The sequence below is a fragment of the Arachis hypogaea genome, chromosome 3 (genome assembly GCF_003086295.3).
Source record: "Arachis hypogaea cultivar Tifrunner chromosome 3, arahy.Tifrunner.gnm2.J5K5, whole genome shotgun sequence".
NCBI lineage: Eukaryota > Viridiplantae > Streptophyta > Magnoliopsida > Fabales > Fabaceae > Arachis > Arachis hypogaea.
The window spans coordinates 104,848,681-104,857,612 of NC_092038.1; the positions used below are offsets into that span (position 1 = coordinate 104,848,681).

The 8,932-nt window shown below is 35.9% G+C and overlaps 1 non-coding gene across 1 annotated transcript; it reads left to right on the forward strand.

Moving 5' to 3' along the window:
- The first annotated feature begins 3,376 nt into the window (after positions 1–3,376).
- LOC112793365 (small nucleolar RNA R71) lies at positions 3,377–3,480 on the forward strand. Its single transcript, XR_003198061.1, has one exon. It is a non-coding gene; the product is annotated as a small nucleolar RNA R71 (small nucleolar RNA).
- Positions 3,481–8,932: the final 5,452 nt, after the last annotated feature.

The following is an 8,932-nucleotide window of genomic DNA, read 5'->3' on the forward strand; positions in this document are numbered from 1 at the left end:
ATATACTATAAATCTCAAACTATCAATGAATATTAGTTTTAATTAGATGAGCGGGACTTGTAGCTTTTTGCCTCTGAACAGTTTTGGCATCTCACTTTTTCCTTTAAAGTTTAGATTGATTGGCATCTATAGGAACTTAGAATTTCAGATAGTGTTATTGATTCTCCTAGTTAAGTTTGTTGATTCTTGAACACAGCTACTTTTATGAGTCTTGGCCGTGGCCCTAAGCACTTTGTTTTCCAGTATTACCACCGGATACATAAATGCCACAGACACATGACTGGGTGAACCTTTTCAAATTGTGACTCAGCTTTGCTAGAGTCCCCAGTTAGAGGTGTCCAGAGCTCTTAAGCACACTCTTTTTGCTTTGGATCACGACTTTAACCACTCAGTCTCAAGCTTTTCACTTGGACCTGCATGCCACAAGCACATGGTTAGGGACAGCTTTGATTTAGGCGCTTAGGCCTGGATTTTATTTCCTTGGGCCCTCCTATCCATTGATGCTTAAAGCCTTGGATCCTTTTTACCCTTGCCTTTTGGGTTTAAGGGCTATTGGCTTTTTCTGCTTGCTTTTTCTTTTTTTTCCACTTTTGCTTTTTCACTACTTTTTCTTGCTTCAAGAATCAATTTCATGATTTTTCAGATTGTCAATAACATTTTTCTTTGTTCATCATTCTTTCAAGAGCCAACAATTTTAACATTCATAAACAACAAGATCAAAAATATGCACTGTTTAAGCATTCATTTAGAAAACAAAAAGTATTGTCACCACATCAATATAATTAAACTAAATTCAAGGACAATTTTCAAAATTTATGTACTTCTTGTTCTTTTGAATTAAAAAAATTTTTCATTTTAAGACAGGTGAAGGATTAATGGAATTATTCATAGCTTTAAGAGATAGTTACTAACTACTAATGATCATGAAGTAGAGACACAAAACATAGATAAACATATAACATAAAAAACCGAAAAATAGAGAGATAAGAATAAGGAAGTTAAGGAATGAGTCCACCTTAGTAAGGGTGGTGCCTTTTGAAGGTCCAATGGTGCTTTTTGAGCTCCTTTATGTCTCTTCCTTGCTTCTGTTGCATGATCCCTAGTGATTTTGGTGTTCCTACCCTTAGTTGCATCCAATAATTATGTGGAGAAGCATGTATCCCCTGAGGTATCTCAGGGATTTCTTGATGAGGAAATTTCTCATGCTCTCTTGATATGCAGTCAAATGCTCTTCTACTGAGTTATGGACCCTTGAGATGAATATCTCCATCTCCCATGACTCAGAGGTGGAAGCTTTTGTCTTTTCTTTTCTCTTTTCTTTCTTTTCTCTCTTTTTTTTTTTTGAGGTTTCTCTGGCCTTAGGTGTCATCAATGGTTATGGAAAAACAAAAAGCTATGCTTTTACCACACCAAACTTAGAAAATTGCTTGCCCTCGAGCAAAAAAAGAAAAAATAAAAGAAGAAGAAGAAGATATGGAGAAGAGGGAGAGAGATGTGTATTCGGCCATGTAGGGTGGGTTTGGGTGGGGAAGAGATAGATGGATGTGAGTGGTGAAAAACAGAAGGGATAACCATGAATGGAGAGAAAGAGGGTGAGGTAGGTGGGGATCCTGTGAGGTCCATAAATCCTAAGATGATCCTGTGGGGTCCACAGATCCTGAGATGATCCTGTGGGGTCCACAGATCCTGAGGTGTCAAGGATTTACAACCCTGCACCAATTAGGCATGTACAATGCCTTTGCATGCAATTCTGGCGTTTAAACGCCGAGGTGATGCATGTTCTGGGCGTTCAACGCCCAGGTACAGCATGTTTCTGGCGTTGAACGCTAGTTCCATGCTTGTTTCTAGCGTTTAGCGCCAGCTCTCCTCAGGGTGCATTCCTGGTGTTTGAACGCTAGGATGTTGCTTATTTCTGGCGTTCAACGCCAGATCCATGCTCTGTTCTGGCATTGAACACCAGCCAGATGCTCTTTACTGGCGTTTAAATGCCAGTAAGCCCTTCCTCCAGGGTGTGCTTTTCCTTCTGCTATTTTTTATTCTATTTTTAATTTTTGTATTTGTTTTTGTGACTCCACATGATCATGAACCTAATAAAACACAAAATAACAATAAAATAAAAATAAAATTAGATAAATAAAAATTGGGTAGCCTCCCAATAAGCGCTTCTTTAATGTCAATAGCTTGACAGTGAGCTCTCATGGAGCTTCACAGATGTTCAGAGCATTGTTGGGACCTCCCAACACCAAACTTAGAGTTTGAATGTGGGGGTTCAACACCAAACTTAGAGTTTGACTGTGGAGGCTCTGTTTGATGCATTGAGAGAAGTTGTTCATGCTTCCTCTCATTACCAAATAACTTGGCATTTAGCTTCATGATGGCTCCTAGATATTGAGCAACTTGCTCTCCAGTCACATTTTCATCCTCTTCAGAGGAAGAATAGTCTTTAAAGCTCATGAATGGCAGAAGAAGATTTAATGGAATCTCTATGGTCTCTATATGAGCCTCAGATTCCTTTAGGTCCTTAATAGGGAACTCCTTCTTACTTGAGAGACGTCCCATGAGGTCTTCCTCATTGGGATTCACGTCCTCCCCCTCCTCCTTGCATTCGGCCATATTGACTATGTCAATGGCCTTGCACTCTCTCTTAGGATTCTCTTCAGTATTGCTTGGGAGAGTACTGGGAGAAGTTTCAGTGACTTTCTTGCTCAGCCGGCCCACTTGTGCCTCCAAATTTCTGATGGAGGATCTTGTTTCACTCTTGAAACTTAAAATGGCTTTAGATAGATCAGAGACTATGTTTGATAAGTTAGAGGGGCTCTGTTCAGAATTCTCTATCTGTTGCTGAGAAGATGATGGAAAAGGCTTGCTATTGCTAAACCTGTTTCTTTCACCATTATTAAAGCCTTGTTGAGGCTTTTGTTGATCCTTCCATGAGAAATTCAGATGATTTCTCCATGATGAATTATAGGTGTTTCCATAAGGTTCACCCATGTAATTTACCTCTGCCATTGTAGGGTTTTCAAGATCATAAGCTTCTTCAGAGGCTGCCTCTTTAGTACTGTTGGATGCATTTTGCCATCCATTCAGACTTTGAGAAATCATGTTGACTTGCTGAGTCAACACTTTGTTCTGAGCCAATATGGCATTCAGAGCATCAATTTCAAGAACTCCCTTCCTCTGAGGCGTCCCATTGTTCACAAAATTCCTCTCAGAAGTGTACATGAATTGGTTATTTGCAACCATGTCAATAAGTTCTTGAGCTTCTGCAGGCGTTTTCTTTAGGTGAATGGATCCACCTGCAGAATGGTCCAATGACATTTTGGAAAACTCAGATAGACCTTAATAGAATATATCAAATTTGGTCCATTCTGAAAATATGTCAGAAGGACACTTTTTGGTCATCTGCTTGTATCTTTCCCAAGCTTCATAGAGGGATTCACCATCTTTTTGCTTGAAGGTCTGAACATCCACTCTAAGCTTGCTCAGCTTTTGAGGAGGAAAGAATTTATCCAAGAAGGTCGTGACCAGCTTATCCCAGGAGTCCAGGCTATCTTTAGGTTGTGAGTCCAACCATGTTCTAGCTCTGTCTCTTACAGCAAAAGGGAAAAGCATGAGCCTGTAGACTTCAGGATCTACTCCATTCGTCTTAACAGTCTCATAAATCTACAAGAACTCAGTTAAAAACTAGTAAGGATCTTCAGATGGAAGTCCATGAAACTTGCAGTTCTGTTGTATTAGAGCAATTAATTGAGGTTTCAGCTCAAAATTGTTTGCTCCAATGGCAGGAATTGAGATGCTTCTTCCATCAAATTTGGACGTTGGTTTAGTGAAATCACCAAGCATTTTCCTTGCATTATTGTTGTTGGGTTCGGCTGCCATCTCCTTCTCTTGTTTGAAAATTTCAGAAAGGTTGCCTCTGGATTGTTGTAATTCAGCTTCTCTTAGTTTCCTTTTCAGATTCCTTTCAGGTTCTGGATCAGCTTCAACAAAGATGCCTTTTTCCTTATTCCTGCTCATATGAAAGAGAAGAGAACAAGAAAAGAAGAGGAATCCTCTATGTCACAGTATAGAGATTCCTTTATGTTAGTAGAAGAAGAAAGGGAAAAGGAGTGAAGAAGAATGAATAGTTTGAATAAAGGGTAAAGGTAGGGGCAGTGATTTGAGATTAAGAGAGGTGAAGAGAAGTGTTAGTAAATAAATAAATAAATTGAAGAAGGGGAGAGGGAAGAAATTTTGAAAATAAATTTGAAAAGAAGTTAAATGATTTTCGAAAATAAAAGATAAGATAGAATTAAAATTAAGATTTAAAACAATTAATTAATTAAAAAGAATTTTTGAAAAAGGGACGAGATATTTTCAAAAATTAGAGAGGGAAAAGTAGTTAGGTGGTTTTGAAAAAGATAAGAAACAAACAAAAAGTCAAATAGTTAGTTGAAAAAGATATTAAAATCAAATTTGAAAAGATAAGAAGATGAGAAGTTAGATAAGATATTTTGAAATCAAAATTTTGAAAAAGATATGATAAAAATATAAGATAAGAAGATATGATAAAAATATAGGATTGAAAAAGATTTAATTTTTAAAATTAAAATTAATTACTTAACTAACAAGAAACTAAAAGGTATGATTCTAGAATTTAAAGATTGAACCTTTCTTAACAAGAAAGTAACAACTTCAAATTTTTTTGAATCAATCACATTAATTGTTAGTGTAATTTTCGAAAATTTGAAATAATATTAAGAAAAAGATTTTTGAAAAAAAAATTGAAATTTTCGAAATTAATAAGATAAAAATGAAAAAGATTTGATTTGAAAAAGTTTTGAAAAGATAAGATTTTTAAAATTGAAAATTTGACTTGACTTATGAGAAACAACTAATTTTAAAAATTTTTGACTAAGTCAACTCAAATTTTCGAAAATTTGGACGGAAAGAAGGAAAAGATTTTTTTATTTTTGAATTTTTAAAGAGGAGAGAGAAAAACACAAACATGACCCAAAACATGAAAATTTTTAGATCAAAACACATGATGCATGAAGAACACTATGAATGTCAAGATGAACATCAAGAACACTTTGAAGATCATGATGAACATCAAGAACATATTTTTGAAAAATTTTTGATGCAAAGAAAACATGCAAGACACCAAACTTAGAATTCTTTAATGCATGGATACTATGAATGCAAAAATGCATATGAAAAACAACATACAACACAAAACAAGAAATCATCAAGATCAAACAAGAAGACTTGTCAAGAACAACTTGAAGATCATGAAGAACACCATGAATGCATGAATTTTTGAAAAATGCAAGAAAAAATTTTTAAAGCATGCAATTGACACCAAACTTAAAAATTGACTCAAGACTCAAACAAGAAACACAAAATATTTTTTATTTTTATGATTTTCTAATTTTTTTGTATTTTCTTTTATTTTTTTCGAAAAACATATGGAAAAAGAAAATAAGAAATTCAAAATCTTTAAGAAGAATTCCAGGAATCTTTCAATGTTAGCCCAAAGCTCCAATCAAATGGTTTGACATGGCTTAATAGCCAGTCAACTTTAGGATGGAATTACATGCATCGTGGTGGTTAGTTGAAGACCAATCCCAAAGGAGTTTGGATATGGCTTTACAGCCAACCAAGCATCAACATGTTACTTGTGAAACTCTAGAATTCATTCTTAAAAATTTAGAATAATTTTCGAAAATAGACGAGAAATTTTTGAAAGATTTTTGAAAAAAAATTTTTGAAATTAAAACAAAAAGAAAATTACCTAATCTGAGCAACAAGATGAACCGTCAGTTGTCCATACTCGAACAATCCCCGGCAACGGCGCCAAAAACTTGGTGCACGAAATTGTGATCCTCAACAATGGCTCCAATAATTTGGTAGCTCTCACACGTGAATTACACTTAGTCACAACTCCGCACAACTAACCAGCAAGTGCACTGGGTCGTCCAAGTAATACCTTACGTGAGTAAGGGTCGATCCCACGGAGATTGTTGGTATGAAGCAAGCTATGGTCATCTTGTAAATCTCAGTCAGGCGGATAATAATTGGTTATGGGAAATATAAAGAGATACTTGCTTAAATAATAAAGGATAGAACTACTTATGTAAATTAATGGTGGGAATTTCAGATAAGCGTACGGAGATGCTTGTCCCTGTTGAATCTCTGTTTTCCTACTGCTTTCATCCAATCCTTCTTACTCCTTTCCATGGCAAGCTGTATGTAGGGCATCACTGTTGTCAATGGCTACATCCCATCCTCTCAGTGAAAATGGTCCAAATGCTCTGTCACAGCACGGCTAATCATCTGTCGATTCTCAATCAGGCTGGAATAGAATCTCGTGATTCTTTTACGTCTGTCACTAACGCCCAGCCTTCAGGAGTTTGAAGCTCGTCACAGTCATTCAATCCCGGAATCCTACTCGGAATACCACAGACAAGGTTAGACTTTCCGGATTCCCATGAATGCCGCCATCAATTCTAGCTTATACCACGAAGATTCTGATTAAGGAATCCAAGAGATATGCGCCCGGTCTAAGGTAGAACGAAAGTGGTTGTCAGTCACGCGCGTTTATAGGTGAGAATGATGATGAGTGTCACGGATCATCACATTCATCAAGTTGAAGTGCAACGAATATCTTAGAACAGGAATAAATCGAATTGGATAGAAAATAATAGTAATTGCATTGAAACTTAAGGTACAGCTGAGCTCCACACCCTTAATCTATGGTGTGTAGAAACTCCACCGTTGAAAATACGTAAGTGAAAGGTCCAGGCATGGCCGAATGGCCAGCCCCCATGATCTGAGAACTAAACGTCCCAAGATGTCTAATACAATAGTAAACTACCCTATTTATACTAGACTAGCTACTAGGGTTTACAAGAGTAAGTAATTGATGCATAAATCCACTTCCAGGGCCCACTTGGTATATGTTTGGGCTGAGCTTGATCTATCCACGAGCTGAGGCTTCTTTTGGAGTTGAACGCTAAGTTGTAACGTGTTTTGGGCGTTCAACTCCGGTTTGTGACATGTTTCTGGCGTTTGACTCCAGACAACAACATGGAACTGGCTTTGAGCGCCAGTTTACGTCGTCTAATCACAAATAAAGTATGAACTATTATATATTTCTGGAAAGCTCTGGATGTCTACTTTCCAACGCCATTAAGAGCTTGCCATTTGGAGTTCTGTAGCTCCAGAAAATCCATTTCGAGTGCAGGGAGGTCAGATTCCAACAGCATCAGCAGTCCTTTGTCAGCCTCCTATCAGAGTTTTGCTCAAGTCCCTCAATTTCAGCCAGAAAATACCTGAAATCACAGAAAAACACACAAACTCAAAGTAAAGTCCAAAAATGTAAATTTAGCATAAAAACTAATGAAAACATCCCTAAAAGTAGCTTGAACCTATTAAAAACTACCTAAAAACAATGCCAAAAAGCGTATAAATTATCCGCTCATCAGGTATATTCAGACCCAATCTACTAAAAAACCTGCTAACACCCTTGCTGACTTAGGTATTGGAGTCTCTTACAGGTACTACCCCCACCTACTTCCGAGGAACATGGACGTCGGCACCTCGGCCCTTAAAGAAATCGGACGCTGTCATGAAGGGTGTCTGAACCTTATGTCTCGGCCCAATAAGCAACTCAGTTTTAGATAATCCTCGAAACAGGTATTTTTTAGAATTTAGAAAGAGACGCATTATCTAATACATATATTGACTTGAGCATCAAAATGTCTTTTGCAAATATCCATATTTTTTTATTTTGGTGGTCCAAGTTATAGCTCTTACAATCAGAAAAACAGTTGCAAGAGATGAGATATATCTCAAAGTTATTACTATATAAGAACAATATATTTAAAATAATCCTACTACATATACATCTTTTATAATCCATATCGTATAATTACACAAGGGTTAAGAGTGCTTAATATATGAATAATATTTCTTTTATAAAATATTTAAAAATTTTCTAAAATTGTAAATTTCTTCCAAAATCATACCTATTATCTTAAAGGCCATAATTTAGGTTCTATGGTAGATAGGTGTTTGACAACAAATTTATGAGGCTTCTATATTCACTGGGAGATGGGAATGAAGCTTACTTGTTTGAGAGGGTCATTCATTTTGTGCCTCTGCACTATAGTATTCGAGGGATTAGTCATTGAACTTCCGGCCTAATGGGATACCCTAGTGCAAACCAAAAAAACAAAAAAATTTTTGAGAAAATATAATTTCGCAATATCTAAATCTTGTACGTAGAACTTGTTAGTATTTTAACAAAAAGTATAACATTCAGAAACAATAAAATGTTATCCTATTAAATAGGGGTGCGCACGGGTCGGGTTTGATTTAAGGCGAAATTATAACTGAATCAATTGAATTGTAATTGGTTTGGTTTGGTTCAAATTTATATTTTTTTGTGTACCCGAACCAAACCAAACCGATTAAAAACGGATTGGTTCGGTTTGGGTAATTGGGTACCCGATGAAACAGAAATTCATAAAAAAATAAAAAAATGAAATTTTTATCTTAAAAATTCTATAAGTACAATAAACATATAACGTTATAGAAAAAATCTAAACATGTTAAATACAAAATACATTAAAAACTAAACACATTTATAAACCTATTAATCACTAAAAATATTAAAATCCAAACATATTAAAAGGTGTATATATATTTTTTAAATTTTTATTTTTTATTTAATTAATATATGATCGAGTCTACGAGTTGGTCTGGATTCTGCACCCTAGAACCGTTACTCGAACCAATTACTAGAGATATTCATTGGTTTAGTTCGAATTGGATTCGGATTACCCATTAGTTCCAGAACCAATTTAATTAGTTCAGTTTGAGTTATTTTTTTCGAATTTGGTAGTACGTGAGGTTTAGGCTCTTCCCCGGTTAAAGTCAGGTACTGAGC